Consider the following 16,578-nt stretch of genomic DNA (forward strand, 5'->3'; position numbering starts at 1 on the left):
TTAAATTCCACATACCAGTGAAATCATATGTTATTTGTCTTTCTCTGTATGACTGGTTTTGCTCAGCATTATACTCTCTAGGTCCATCCATGCCATTGCAAATGGCAAGATTTCATTCTTTTTAATGGCTGAGTAATATTCCATTATATACATATGTCATATCTTCTTTATCCATTCGTGAGTTGATGGACACTTGGGCTGCTTTCATATCTTGGCTTTTGTAAATAATGCCGCAATAAACATAGGGGTGCATGTATCCCTTTGAACTAGTGTTTTTGTATTCTTTGGGTAAAGACCTACTAGTGAGGTCTACTAGTGAGATTGCTGGATCATAGGGTAGTTCTGTTTTTAACTTTTTGAGAAAACTCCATACTGTTTTCCACAGTAGCTGCACCAGTTTGCAATCCCAGCAACAGTGTAAGAGGGTTCTCTTTTCTCCACATCCTCACCAACACCTGTTGTTTCTTGTGTTTTTGATTTTAACCATTCTGACAAGTGTCAGGTAGTATCTCATCATAGTTTTGATTTGCATTTCCCTGTTGATGAGTGATGTTGAGCATCTTTTCATGTGTCTATGGGACATCTGTATTTCTTCTTTGGAAAAATGTCTGTTCATATTTTCTGACCATTTTTAATTGGATTACTTGGTTTTTGGGTGTTGAGTTTTGTAAGTTCTTTATATATTTTGGATACTGAAACTTTAAAGTGGATATGTGGATATGTGGATAAAGTGGATATGTCATTTGCACATATATTCATTCTCCCATTCAATAGGTTGCCTTTTAGTTTTTTTGTTTTCTTTGCTATGCTTAAGTTTTTATTTTGATGTAATCCCAATAGTTTATTTTTGCTTTTGTTTCCCCACCCCCAGGAAACATACCTAGAAAAACATTGCTACAGCTAATGTCAAAGAAGTTACTGCCTGTATTCTCTTCAAGGATTTTATAGTTTCCTGTCTCAAATTTAGGTCTTTCATCCATTTTGGATTTATTTTTGTGTATAGTGTAAGTAAGTGGTCCAGTTTCATTCTTTTGCATGTTGCTGTCCAGTTATCCTGACGCCATTTATTGAGGAGACTGTCTTTTCCCCATTGGATATTCCTTCCTTGTTCATCGAAGATTAATTGACCATATAATTGTGGGTTTATTTCTGGATTTTCTATCCTGTTCTATTGATCTATATGTCTATTTTTTTTTTTGTGGCCATAACATACTGTTTTGATGACTACAGCTTTGTCATATAATGTAAAGTCCAGAATTGTGACGCCTCCAGCTTTGCTTTTCTTTTTCAATGTTACCTTGACTATTCCGGGTCTTTTGTGGTTCTACAAAAATTTAAGAATTGTTTGTTCTAGTTCTGTGAAAAGTTCTGGTGGTATTTTGATAAGGATTGCATTAAATAGACTACATTGCTTTGAGTAGTATAGAAACTTTAACAGTGTTTTTTCTTCCAATCCATGAGGATGGGATATCTTTTCATTTCTTTGTGTCATCTTGAATTTCTTTCATTAGTTTTTTTTATAGTTTTCAGAGTACAGTTCTTCCCCTTCTTTGGTTAGGTTTATTCCTAGGTATCTTATTATTTTGTGTGCATTTGTAAGTGGGATTGTTTTCTTAATTTTTCTTTCTGCTGCTTCATTATTACTGTATAGAAATGCAACACATTTTTTGTATATTGATTTTGCATCCTGCGACCTTACTGAATTTGTTTATCAGTTCTAGCAGTTTTTAGTAGAGTCTTCAGGATTTTCTATATAGAGTATCATTTCATCTGTGAATAGTGACTTTTACTTTTTCCTTACCAACTTGAATGTCTTTTGTTTCTTTTTTTGGTTTGATTGCTGTGTCTAGGACTTTCAGGACTATGTTGAATAAAAGTGGAGAGAGTGGACATCTTTGTTGTGTTATTGATCTCAGTTTTCCCCCCTTTGGTATGATATTTGCTGTGCGTTTTTCATATAAGGTCTTTATCATGTTGGTTATGTTCCCTCTAAACCCACTTTGTTGAGGATTTTTATCATGAATGAACATTGTACTTTCTCAAATGCTTTTTCTGCATCTATTGAAATGATCATATGGTTCTTACCATTTCTCCTGTTGATGTGATGTATCATATTGATTGATTTGCAAATATTAAACCACCCTTAGAGCCCAGGAATAAATCCCACTTGATGATAGTGAATTTTTTTAAAAGATATTGTTGAATTCAGTTTGCTAATATTATATTGAAAAATTATACATCTATGTTCATCAGGGATATTGATATATAGTTCTCTTTTTTTTTTTAATTTTTTTTTCAACATTTTTTATTTATTTTTGGGACAGAGAGAGACCGAGCATGAACGGGGGAGGGGCAGAGAGAGAGAGGGAGACACAGAATCGGAAACAGGCTCCAGGCTATCAGCCCAGAGCCCGACGCGGGGCTCGAACTCACGGACCGCGAGATCGTGACCTGGCTGAAGTCGGACGCTCAACCGACTGCGCCACCCAGGTGCCCCTATAGTTCTCTTTTTTATTAGTGTCTTTATCTGGTTTTGGTATCAAGGTAATGCTGGCCTCATGGACTGAATTTGGAAGTTTTTCTTCCTTTTACATTTTTGGATTAGTTTAAGATGAATAGGTATTAACTCTTCTTTAAATGTGTGGTAGAATTCACTGTGAAGCCATCTCATTCTGGACTTCTGTTTGTTAGGAGTTTTCTGACTCAATTTCTTTGGTAGTTATCAGTCTGTTCAAATTTTCTATTTCTTCCTGTTTCAGTTTAGGGAGTCTATATGTTTCCTGGGATTGATCCATTTCTTGTATGTTGTCCAATTTGTTGGCATATAATTGCTCATAATATTCTCTTATTGTTGTTTGTATTTCTGTGGTGTTGGTTGTTATTTCTCCTCTATGATTTGTGATTTTATTTATTTGAGTCCTTTCTATTTTTGTCTTGATAAGTCTGGTTAGAGGTTTATCAATTTTATTGATCCTCTTTTCAAAGAATCATTTTCCAATTTCATTGGTCTGTTCTGTAGTTTCTTTTAGTTTTATATCAATCATTTCTGCTCTAATATTTATTATTTCTTTCCTTCTGCTGTTTTAGGTTTTGTTTGCTGTTATTTAAAATGTAAAGCTTATTTTATTTTTGAATTTATTTTGACAGAGAGAGAGAGAGAATGGGGGAGAGGCAGAGAGAGAGGGAGAGAGAGAATCCTAGGCAGGCTCTGGCTGCCAGCACAGAGTCAGACACAGGGCTTGATCTCACAAACTGTGAGATCATGACCTGAGCCAAAATCAAGAGTCAGATGCTTAACTGACTGAGTCACCCAAGTGTCTCTGTTGTTCTATTTCTAGCTCCTTTAGGTGGAAGGTTAGGTTGTTTATTTGAGATTTTTTTTTCTTCTTGAGGCAGCCCTATATTGATAAAACCTCCCACTTAGAACCACTTTTGCTGCATCCCAGAGGTTTTGGACCATTGCGTTTTCATTATTCATTTACTTGTTGATGGACATTTGAGTTGTTTTCAGTTTTTGACTATTGCACAATAAAACTGCTGTAAACATTCATATGTTTATAAGCCTTTAGAAATATGTTTTCAATTCTCTTGGGTTATTACCTAGTAATGGAATTGCTAACCAATGTGACAAATGCATATAACTTTATCTAACAATTTACAAAAATATTTTCCAAAGTAGTTGTATCACTTTGTATTCCTATTAGCAATGTATGTGAATTTTAACTTTAGCAATAACAGTGGATATGTGGGGTCCTGAGTGGCTTAGATGGTTGAGTGCCTGAATCTTGATCCTAGGGTTGTGGCACTGAGCCCCATGTCAGGTTCCCTGCTGAGTGTGGAGCCTATTGAAGATTCTCTTTCTCTCTCCCTCTGCCCTTCTCCTCCAATAACACTCTCTCTCAATAATAATAATGATAATAGTGGATATATTCATGACTGCTATTTGAAGTTATGCTTTATTATGATTTCTTTGGTTTTGGCATAAAGGTAATGCTTGCCTCATAAAATTATTTGCAGGGGTGTTCTTCCTCATATTTTCTGCAAGAGTTTACTTTTTAAAATGCATGATAGAATTCACTAGTGAAATCATCTGAATATGGCTGCCTCCCCCCACCCAGGAAGGTTTTAAACTATGGATTAAATTTCACTAATGGATCTAGGGCTATTCAAATAATGTATTTACTCTTAAGTGAGCTTGGGTAGTTTGTTTATTTCAAGAATTTTTTTCCATTTCATCTAAGTTGTTGGGTTCTTTTTGGTATAAAGTTGTTCATTTACATTTTGTTATTATCCTTACTGTCTGTAGAATCTGTAGTAATACTCCTTCTTTCATTTGTGATATTGGTACTTCTTGCTTTCTCACTTGGTCTGGTTTTTAAATTTATTGATCTTTTCAAAGAATCAGATTTTTATTTCAGTAATTTTTCTCTAGTATGAGAGCTAAAATAAGACGCAGGGCAGTGCCTCTTTCAACTTTGGCTGAGAACTAGTCCATGATACAACTCAAAGTTTTTATGGTTATGTGCATGTCCATGAATGAGCTTCAAAGTGCCCCAAATACTAATTTGGGTATTACAAATAAATTTAATGAGTAGGTGAATTCACGAATACGGATTCTGTGAATGATGAGGATTGGCTGTAATTTAATCTACTATTATTAATAGAGGGGGATCTTGATAAGGCATAATTTAGGAAAAGGATGTGGCATACAGTACATTCTAGAACCCATAATGAAGTAAACAGAGTATTACCCATTTCCTTCTCAGGGCTGAGGTGGAGAAGAGAGGCAGAACGGTAGCTGTTCCTCAACAGAATCCTGGCTATAGATCTTTGGACTAGGTGGAATTTTTTGCCTTAGGCTCACATGCGCAAAACTCTTCACATTTAGATTTTTGGTGTTATTTTCAAATAAACTTATTCACTTAGTTACAAAAATACTTGGATGGGATTGAAATAAGATGTTCATTCATCCACAGTATAAAATATGTTTGAAACTTGTTCTAGAATTTGTTCATTTAAAAAATAAACTTCAGAATATAAATGGCCAGACCTTGCTTGACTTCTGAGAGCACCTCCTTTTCCCTTTGGATGACAAAGAAGAGGGAAGGGAATGAATGGAAAGGGTAGGCAATGGATGTTTAAGGTGGAATACTCAGCCTAAGATGACCTTAAACTCCCACAGAATTGTACATCACAGCTTTCTGAAATCTGAGGGAGGCTGAGGAGATATGGGGCTGGACAGCTGAACAAGCTGCCACAGTATTATTAGCCCCAGAGCATAGAGAGGTTAAGCAACTTATCCAAGATCACAGTAAATAAGTGGTATAGAAATATTGTGTAGAAATCTTTACATTTAACTAGAAATCAAAAAACGTGGATTCAGTCCTAATTTGCCACCAGTTAGCTATATAACTCTGCACAAATCCTTTAAGCTTTGCAGGTCTGTGTCTTTATCTGTAAGATGTGAAGTTGGAAAACTCAAGTTCCTTTGCATGATATAATGTCATGTAATGTTAGAAGTACTAGAATCCAGAAAAACAGAGTAAGCAGGCAAAATACTTGTTTCTTTTTGAATAGAAATAAAATTTTCTACCAGAGTCCAAGTGACTTTCCATTTTCAATAGAGAAAGTAGACCTTATCAAGTATTTATAGAAACTGCAGATTGCTCGGATACAATCCAATATCTCATTTGATACTGGCAAGAGACAAATGATGCCTGAAACCTTAACAAATGCTTATACCAATTCAATGAATAAAGAAATATCTGAAAGTGGCTCAAGTTTAGGAAGCCATATATTTCTTGAATGGTATGACTCTGGGGGATACTTGAGAAAATTAAGTTTTTCTAAAATCTTTATAGTTGAGGCCTAAACTATACACCCTTCTAAATGTATGTTAATTCAGTCATCAGTGTTATGTCTTGAGTCTATAATAAATACAGAAAGAAGAATTTTTTCATTTATGTTCATCATGGATATTGGCCTGTAATTCTCCTTCTTAGTGGGGTCTTAGGTTTTGGAATCAAGGTAATGATGGCTTCATAGAATGAGTTTTAAACCTTTCCTTCCATTTCTACTTTTTGGAACAGTTTGAGAAGAACAGATATTAACCCTTCTTGAAATGTCAGGTAGTATTCCCTTGGGAAGCCATCTGGCCCTGGTATTTTGTTTGCTGGAGATTTTTGGTTTCTGATTCAATTTATTTTCTGGTCATAGATCTATTCAAATTTTCTATTTCTTCCTGTTTCAGTTTTGATAGTTTGTACATTTCTAGGAATTTGTCCATTTCTTCCAGATTGCCCAATTTATTGACATATAATTTTTTGTAATATTCTCTCACATTGTTTGTATTTCTGTGGTGTTGGTTCTGATCTCTCCTCTTTCATTCGTGATTTTATCTATTTGGATCTTTTTCTTTTTGATAAGTCTGGTTAGGGGTTTATCAATTCTATTAATTCTTTCAAAGAACCAGCTCTTAGTTTCATTGATCCGTTCTACCTTTTTTTTTTTTTTTGGTTGTTTGTTTCTATATCATTTATTTCTGCTCTAATCCTATTATTTCTCTTCTTCTCCTGGCTTTAGGCTTTATTCATTGTTCCTTTTCTAGATCCTTTAGGTGTAAGATTAGGTTGTATATTTGAGACATTTCTGGCTTCTCAAGATAGGCCTGAATTGCAATATACTTCACTCTGAGGACTGTCTTTGCTGCATCCCAAAGGTTTTGGACTGTCATGTTTTCATTTTCATTTGCTCCCATGTACTTTTCAATTTCTTCTTTAATTTTCTGGTTAATGCATTCATTCTTTAGTAGGATGTTCTTTAACCTCTATGTATTTGTGGTCTTTCCAAAATTTTTCTTCAAGTTTCATAGTGTTGTGGTCTGAAAATATGCATAGTGTAATCTAGATCTTTGTACTTGTTGAGGGCTGATTTGTGACCAGTATGTAATCTATTCTGGAGAATGTTCCATGTGTACTCAAGAAGAATGTGTATTCTGTTGCTTTAAGATGCAATGCTCTGAATAGATCTGTTAAGTCCATCTGGTCCAGTGTGTCGTTGAAAGGCATTACTTCCTTTTTGATCTGCTTAGATCTGTCCATTGTTGTAAGTGGGATGCTAAGTATCCTACCATAATTGTGTTATTATCAATGTGTTTATGTTGGTTATTGATTTATATATTTGGGTTCTTTCAAGTTGGGGGCATAAGTACTTAAAATGTTAGATCTTCTTGTTGGATAGACCCCTTTATTATGATATAGTGCCCTTCTTCATCTTGTGTTACAGTATGTTTTAAAATCTAGTTTGTCTGTTATAAGTATGACTACTCGGGCTTTCTTTTGATGTGCATTAACATGATAGATGGTTCTCCATCCCTTCACTTTCTTTTTTTTTTCTTTTTTCTTTAAAAAATTTTTTTTGAACATTTATTTATTTGAGAGACAGATCACGAGTGGGGGAGGGGCAGAGAGAGAGGGAGACACAGAATCCAAAGCAGGCTCTAGGCTCTGAGCTGTCAGCACAGAGTGGAATGCAGAGCTCCAACTCATGAGCGGTGAGATCACGACCTGAGCTGAAGTTGGACACTTAACCGACTGAACCACCCAGGCACTCACTTCACTTTCAGTCTGCAGGTGTCTTTAGATCTAAAGTGAGTCTCTAAGAGGCAGAATATATGCTTGTTTTTTAATCCATTCTGATACCCTATGTCTTTTGATTGGAGCATTTAGTCCATTTACATTCAGAGTAATTATTGATAGTATGAATTTAATGCCTTTATGTTACCTATAAAGTTGTGTTTCTGGTGATGTTCTCTGTTCCTTTCTAGTCTTTGTTGCTTTTGGTCCTTTTTTTCCCCCACTCAAAGAGTCCCCTTTAATATTTCTTGCAGGCCTACTTTAGTGATTGCAAACTTGTTTAGTTTTTCTTTGTCTCAGAAACTATCCTTCTATTCTGAATGATAGCCTTGCTATATAGAGTATTCTTGGCTGCATATTTTTTCCCTTCAGCACATTGACTATGTCATGCCACTCCCTTCTGGCCTGCCAGGTTTCTGTGGACATATCTGTAGTGAACCTAACTGTTTTTCCTTGTAGGTTAAGGACTTTTTTCCCTTGATGCTTTCAGGATTCTTTCCTTGACTATGTCTTTTGTGAATTTGATTATGATATGTCTTGGTGATGGATAGCTGTTGGTGAATTTAATGGGAGTTCTCTGTGCTTCTTGCGCCCTTTTCTCTGTCTTCATCTTCTAGGACTCCTATGATACAAATGTTATTACACTTTATGGAGTTGCTGAGTTCCCTAAGTCTACATTGTGATCCAGTACATTTCTTGTTTTTTAAAAAATGTTTATTTATTTTTGAGGGAGAGAGAGAGAGAGAGAGAGAGAGAGAGACAGCAAGCAGGGGAGGGACAGAAAGAGAGAGAGAGGGAGACACAGAATTTGAATCAGGCTCTGGGCTACGAGCTGTCAGCACAGAGCCTGATGTAGGGCTCAAACTTATGAACTAAGAGATCATGACCTGAGCTGAAGTTGGACACTTAACTGACTGAGCCACCCAGGCACCCCTCAATACCTTTCTTTCCCTCTTCTTTTCAGCTTCATTCTCTCCCCCCCCCATAACTTTATATTCTTTCTTTTAAGTTTATTTATTTATTTTTGAAGGAGACAGAGACAGAGCGAGTGGGGGAGGGGCAGAGAGAGGGACACAGTGAATCCCAAGCAGGCTCTGCACTATCATCACAAAGGTGTACCTGGGGCTTGAACCCACGAAACTGTGACATCATGACCTGAGCTGAAACCAAGAGTTGGAAACTTGACTGGCTGAGCCACCCAGGTGCCCTGCATAATTTTATCTTCTATAAACCTTCACTGGTGTTTTCTTCTATAACCTTCACTGGTTTTTTCCTGTGGTTCATCCATCCTCAGTGTCATGGCATCCAGTTGGGTTTTCATCTTGGTTATAAACATTTTTAATTTCAGCCTGACTAGTATTTAGTTCCTTTATCTCTACAATAAAGGATTCTCTTGTGTCTTCTATGTTTTTTTCAAACCCGGCTAATATCTTTATAATTGTTGTTTTAAGTTCTTGTTCAAACATCTTACTTATATCTGTATTGGTTAAATCCTTGGCTGTTACTTCTTCCTGTTCTCTCTTTTGGGGTAAATTCCTCCATCTTGTCATATTGTCAAGGTCCCCAGAAAAAAGAAGGCTAGATCCTAGGTGTGTTTTGGTCAGCTTGTTAAAAGAAGCTGGTTCCAAAAATAATTTGTTTTTTTCTGTATCCCAAGTTGGAGAAGCAAAAACAAAGGAAACTATGTCCTATTTTGCCTATAGCTGAAGCTTTGCAGCACTCTATGATCAGTAGACTTGGTACGTGTGAGGAGTTTGTGCTGGTCTTCTGGTGGTGGGGCCTGCTGCACTGATTCTCAGGCAGACTTGCCTTGTTGGAGGTGCACCTGCAGGGTGCAGTGGTGTGGCGCTTGGTGTAAGCAGCTTGAGCGTCCACTTGGTGGCACTGTTTTGCTCACTGAAGTAGGTCAATGCTAACTCGTGGGGTGAAAATAGCATTGCTTGGCTCTCATCCCCAGAGCCGGGAGCTCATGCCCACCACTCTCAAGGGAGCCCTCACAGAAGAGCAGGTTTCTTGTGTGTCCTTGGTTTCTGTCAGATCCCCGCCTTCACTCTGTCTGAGTCTGAACTGTCTGCCTGCCAGGTGGCACAACATTCCTCTGTTCTATCTCAAGGGCATAGCTTAGTTTCAAAACTCCAAAGTTTAGAGATCCCTGTGGCATGGACCCACGGTGATCCTCTGGGCAAGGGTCTTGGTGCACTATGGCCAGTTGTGGCTTGTCCTAGAAATCAGTTGCTTGACCCTACACTGGTTCAGAGTTTATAGGGCACAGCAGAAAGCCAGCACCAAGTCTTGCTGCCTTCAACCCGTGTCCCCATTCCTATGTTATGAAAGAAGCAGCTCAATGGCACCAACTAGGTCTTTTGCTTTCAGAGGGGCTGTGTCCTCTCTCCCAAATGCACTCCAAGCAGGAAAACTGCTTCTCTATGTGCAGCCCAGGGGATCCTCAGCCCATGCTGCCCTCTCTCAGGTTTCCATCTTCCTTCTCCACAGGAGCATTGCTAAGCCTGCTAGGTGTGACCCTGATGATGGTGCAAACCTCTGTGGCCCACTGTTGAGAAAAACTTGCAGTATTCAGACCCTCTCATTTTCTCCATCAATGACTTTGGGGAAGAGTTTTTCTTGTGAAATTCCCTGCAAGCACTTCCACTCTTTTTCTCTCTCTCTCTTTCTCTCTCACTTCTGTCTCTGCGATCAGGGCCCCCTCCCCATCACAGCACCTGCAGCTATTCTCTCCCCTAAATCAATTCTCTGTAGCTCCTACCTTCCACAATGTGGTGGTTTTTTTTTCCACCACTGGTTGTGCATTTTGCTCTCTCAGCCCTCAGATCGATTTTTTTGGTGTTCAAAATAATTTGATATTTATCTAGCTGTGTTTAAGGGATAAGGCAAGCCTAGGGTCTTCCTACTCTTTTGTCATATTAACTCTTCTAGAGGATTTATTCTTGATAAAACTCTCAATGAAGTAGGGATAGATGGAACATACCTCAACATAATAAAAACCATATATGAAAGACTCACAGGTAATATCATTCCCAATGAGGAAAAACTGAGCTTTTCTTCTACAGTCAGGAACAAGACAGGGGTGTCCAGTCTCACCACTACTATTTAACATAGTACTGGAAATCTTAGTCTCAGCAATCAGACAACAAAAAGAAATAAAAGACACCCAAATCAGTAAGGAAGAAGCCAAACTATCACAGATGACATGATACCCTCTGTAGAAAGCTGAAAGACTGTGCCAAAAATTGCTGGAACTGATACATGAATTCAGCAAAGTTGTAGGATATAAAATCATTGTACAGATATCTGTTGCATTTCTAGACACCAATAACGAAGCAGCAGAAAAATAATTCAAGGAACTGATCCCATTTGCACTTGCAATAAAAACTATGAGATACCTAGGAATAAACCTAACCAAAGAGATAAAAGACCTGTACTCTGAAAACTATAGAACACTTATGAAAGAAATTGAAGAGGCAAAAGGAAATAGGAAAAGATTCCATGCTCATGGACTGGAAGAACAAACATTGTTAAAATGTCTATACTACCCCAAACAATCTAAACATTTAATGCAATCCCTATCAAAATACCATCAGCATTTTTCACAGAGCTAGAAAAAACAATCCTAAAATTTGTATGGAACCACTGAAGACCCTGAATTAGCCAAATCAATTTTGAAAAAGAGAAACAAATCTGGAGGGATCACAATTCTGGATTTCAAGTTATATTACTAAGGTGTACTCATCAAGACAGTATGGCACTGGCACAAAAACATTAACCAATGGAAGAGAATAGAAAACCCAGAAATGGACCCAAAACTATATACTCAGCTAATCTTCAACGAAACAGGAAAGAATATCCAATGGAAGAAAGACAGCCTCTTCAGCAAATGGTGTTGGGGAAACTGGACAGCAACATGCAGAAGAATGAAACTGGACCACTTACTTACACCATACACAAAAATAAATTCAAAATGGATGAAAGACCTAAATGTGAGACAAGAAACCATTAAAACAGTAGGGGAGAACACAGACAGCATGTACTTGACCTTAGCCAGAGCAACTTCTTACTAGACTAGTCACCAGAGAGGCAAATGAAAAAAAAGTAAACATGAATTATTGGGACTTCATCAAGATAAAAGTTTCTGCACAGCAAAGGAAATAATCAACAAAACTAAAAGGCAGAATGGGAGAAGATATTTGCAAATGACATATGTAATAAATAGTTGGTATCCAAAATCTATAAAGAACTTATCAAATACCCAAAAAACAAATAATGAGTTAATAAATGGGCATAAGGCATGAATAGACACTTTTCCAAAGAAGAGATTCAGATGGCTAGCAGACACATGAAAAGATGCTCAACATCACTCATCATCAGGGAAATACAAATCAAAACCACAATGAGATACCACCTCACATATGTGAGAATGGTTAAAATTAACAACACAGGAAACAAAAGGTGTTGGTGAGAATATGGAGAAAGGGGAACTCTGTTACACTGTTGATGGAAATGCAAACTGGTGGTAACCTCACTGGAAAACAGTATGGAGGTTTCTCAAAAAGTTAAAAATAGAAGTCCCCTATGACCCAGCAATTACACTAGTAGGTTAGGTATTTATCCAAAGGATACAAATATACAGATTTGAAGGGGTACATACACCCTGATGTTTATAGCAGCATTATCAACAATGGGCAAACTATGGTAAGAGCCCAAATGTCCATCAATTGATGAATGGATAAAGAAGATACGGTGTGTGTATATATATATATGTATATATATACATATATACGTATATATGTACATGTATATATATATATATACACACACATATACTATGTATACATAGTATATGTATAAATATACACACATATACATATATGTATATGTATTGTATATGTATATATGTATATATATACACACACATATATGTATATATATTGTATATGTATATATATGTATATATATATATATACACACACAATGGAATATTGCTTTCATCAAAAATAATGAAATCTTGCCATTTGCAACAATGTGGATGGAACTAGAGTGTATTATGCTACGTGAAGTAAGTCAGTCAGAGAAAGACAAGTATCATATGATTTCACTCATATGTTGAGTTTAAGAAACAAAATAGATGAACATATGGAAAAGGAAAAAAAGAGAGAGGGAAACAAACCATTAAAGATAAGAAACTGAGGGTTGATGGAGGGGGAAGGGCTAAATGGGTGTATTGAGGAGGGCACTTGTTATAATGAACACTAAGTGTTATGTGTAAATGATGAATCACTAAATTCTACCCCTGAAAGTAATATTATACTATATGTTAACTAACTAGAACGTAAATAAAATTAAAAAAAACAATAATTCTATAATATTTAATAATAAATCCATATTCATATTCTGTGATATTAAATAATAAATATCTAACATCCAGTCCAATATTTAATATCCATTCCAATTTTTCCATGTATCCCAAGAATATAACTTGTATCTTTATTCTTTTGAATTATGACATAATTGAGATTCACACATTGCATTTGCTTATATGGATATTTAGTATTTCTTAATCTAGAACATTTATTTATTTTTTTTGCTGGCACTGGCTTTGAAAGAGTTCAGGGCAATTGTCATGTAAAAACCTTCCAATTCTGGAGTTTCTGATTGCTCCCTTATGGTGTTATTGACCTTGTGCTACTATTTCTTAAATTTTTTATGAATTGTAAATTATGTCTATAGGTTTGATTAGACCCAGGTTAAACATTTTTGGCAAGAATGTTTTACACATATTATCTATTTTATATTGCACCATATGATGAGACACTGAAGGTCAGGTTGTCTTGCTCTTAGAAATTTAAGTTTGGCTACTCATTTAAGGTGGTGATTACTAGGTTGCTGTATAATAAAGGTGTGTATTTTGCTTTGGAATTTGTAAGTGATCTGTGGGGAAAGACCCAATACCAGGAGACAATTTTTTACTCCGCGGTTTTAGTATTCACTGAGAAACCCAAATAAATTTTTTCAATAGGGGTAGAAATGTGGTAAGTTTCTGATTTCCATGATTACTTCTTATTATAAAATAAGAGCTTTCTTTTTTCTTTCCTTTGTCTTTCTTTCTTGAGTTTAATTATGGGTTCCTGGATGCTTATTTATTCAGTGAATCCATTACAGTCATTATTCTTTTTAACTTTTTTTAATGTTTATTTATTTTTGAGACAGAGAGAGACAGAACATGACAGTAGAGAGACAGAGGGAGACACAGAATCCAAAGCAGGCCCCAGGCTCTGAGCTGTCAGCACGGAGCCTGACGCGGGGCTTGAACCCACGAACAGTGAGATCATGACCTGATTCGAAGTTGGATGCTCAACTGACGGAGCCACCCAGGCGCCCCTTTTTAAAAAAAAATTTTTTTTTTTAAATTCTTTTTGAGATATGCATTTGTTTCAAAGGCCAGTGGAAGCCCCTTCAAGCTGGCTTCTGGGTCTTTTTGTTATGAATCTGTCTTTGAGTGCTTTCTAGCTTTATGACATAACAAGATGCCCTTGATTTACCTTGTGCATTTCCTCTCCAAGACCTAAAATCAGCTATTTTCCCCCCAAGGAATTCTAGTGTATTAGTGGAGAATTTGAAACCAAGACCTAGGTGTAGACATCATCATTCCTACTGAACTCTTGCTTTCTGACTTTTTTCAGTGGACAGAGATAGGAAGATATATTTATTATATTTATTTACTTATATAAATATAACTATTTATTATATTTATAAATATGTTTGCAAATTATTTTATTTTATTTTATTTTATTTTATTTTATTTTATTTTATTTTATTTTATTTTAGAAAGAGTGAGAGAGTGCATGAGTGGGAGAGAGGGGCAGAGAGAGAGAGAGAGTAAGAATCCCAGGCAGGCTACATGCTCAGTACAGAGCCCTTTGTGAGGCTTAAACCCGTGACCTGTGAGATCATGACCTGAGCTGAAATCAAGGATCTGATGCTTAACGAACTGAGTCACCCAGGTATCCCAGCAATATATTTTTAAAAATCATAAGTTCATATTGATGTTTGTAATTAAAATTTAACATTAAAGCATTTTCTCTATTTTTCTTCTTTTATTTGCTGTGTTTTCTCCAATATATGGACTGGGCAAAGGACAGCTGTGGGAGCCAATTAAGGATGTGGTTTCAGACAAAGTCCCTCAGGGGGAAGCTTCAGTCTAATCCAGTAGGGGAGCCCTGGAGTTTAAGTTAAACCTCGGGGTAGGAGTGTCTCCAGATTTCACTCCGACCCCCAAGTAGGTAGCTGGACTTTCTTATTCTATGTTTGTCAGTAATTGGTTGAAGACTGCTCTAGAGGAAAGTAAATTCCAGGCCCTTTGGTTCTCTGCATCTTCAGGTAAGGGTCTGACATTGTTATAAATGATCAGTGGTTTAAAATGCAGTTATTTTCCTAACCAACATTTTATTTAAAAAAGCCATAAACATCGATAATAATCAACTATAAATGATAGTTCTATATTTAGTAAAACCTTCTAAAGGGTATTTAAACTGAATAACCAAATAAATGTGTATTTCAGATGGTGCCTATGATTGTGTGCAATACAAAGTTCTTTTTTAATTCCTACTTAATTTTACTGCAGCGAATCGGAATCTACCTTCAATAAGGTCATGATATTCATATGGGATTATCTCTAGGAGAATTTTTTTGTGGGGGACTTAGAACAACTTGGTGGGTCCCGAGAAACAAATTCAGAAATTTGTTTGGCTATCCTATTCTCATTGTTGATTTTCCTGTAGAAAAGATCATTCACGAACTCTTCTCCATTGCCTTGGAAACAGCTTTTATGTTTTTATTTTAACAGTTTTTATTTTCCTCTCATCAGCAATGGCAGCTTCACCTTATTCCTTGACATGAAACAAACAGACCCATCTTCAACTTGTACTAGTTGACTGATTTGCATTGACTTTTCTCATTCTTTGCTTCCACCACATACCATTGCTTTTCAGCATCAAAAAGACAAACTCGGGGCAAGTTTAGTTCTTAAGTGTCTGAATCAAAACATTTCCTTCTCAGCCACAGACTCTGTCCTCTGCCCATAACAGAGGATCACAATCATTTCCTTAAGACTAAAATGCATCAAGTATTGAAACAGTTTTTTTTCCCAATCAGCATAATAAGGGCTTACCTCTTCCACCTCTCCCATTTTTTCTTCAAAATAGTCCTCTTGGGAGGTTATCTGTTTATTCCAAATAATTTAGGAACTCATCCATTACAGTCATCACAGAAAATGTCATAGGCTGGATTCTCCAGAATTGGGTGCTTCCAACAGAGCTTGGGGTATCATGTTTATCAGAGCTAAACATCTGTGAAGGGAAGGGGTAAGCAGGATTGGGCAGAGGGAGAAACTGAACTGTGATGTAGGCCTGACAAAGCCTCAGCAAACCTGGGTCAGGCATTGGTGGGGCAAGTATGCCTTTGGAGTGTCTGCTTCAGACCAAAGACTGTGCCTCTATACCCCTCCGTGTTCAGTCACTAGAAACAGGATGCCCCTGGAACAGTGTGACCACTGGTGAGGCAGCTCCTTGTGACTGAAGCAGACATTGAAGAAGCTGAAAGCTGGAAATTGTCCTGATGATCACAGTCCCCAAGCTGGGCATCAAGTCCTTCCTTGAAGGGGGATTTGGAGTAGGTACGCATGTGTTCATATCTAGCACATAGAACTAGTTACAAGTCCAAGGAAAAATTTGATCTTAACTACAATATTTTTACAACCCATGCTCAGCTTTCGTAATTGTTAGGATTGGTAAGTTGATAGAGATTTTCTGGTTTATTGACTCTCCTCTCCCAACTTTTACAGATGTTTGATATTTAACCCCTGAGACACTGTACTGACAGATAGAAGGTGGCATGAGGCTTCTTGTACTCCCCACCCCAACAATCATCCCTT

The sequence above is a fragment of the Panthera tigris genome, chromosome B3 (genome assembly GCF_018350195.1).
Source record: "Panthera tigris isolate Pti1 chromosome B3, P.tigris_Pti1_mat1.1, whole genome shotgun sequence".
Taxonomy (NCBI): domain Eukaryota; kingdom Metazoa; phylum Chordata; class Mammalia; order Carnivora; family Felidae; genus Panthera; species Panthera tigris.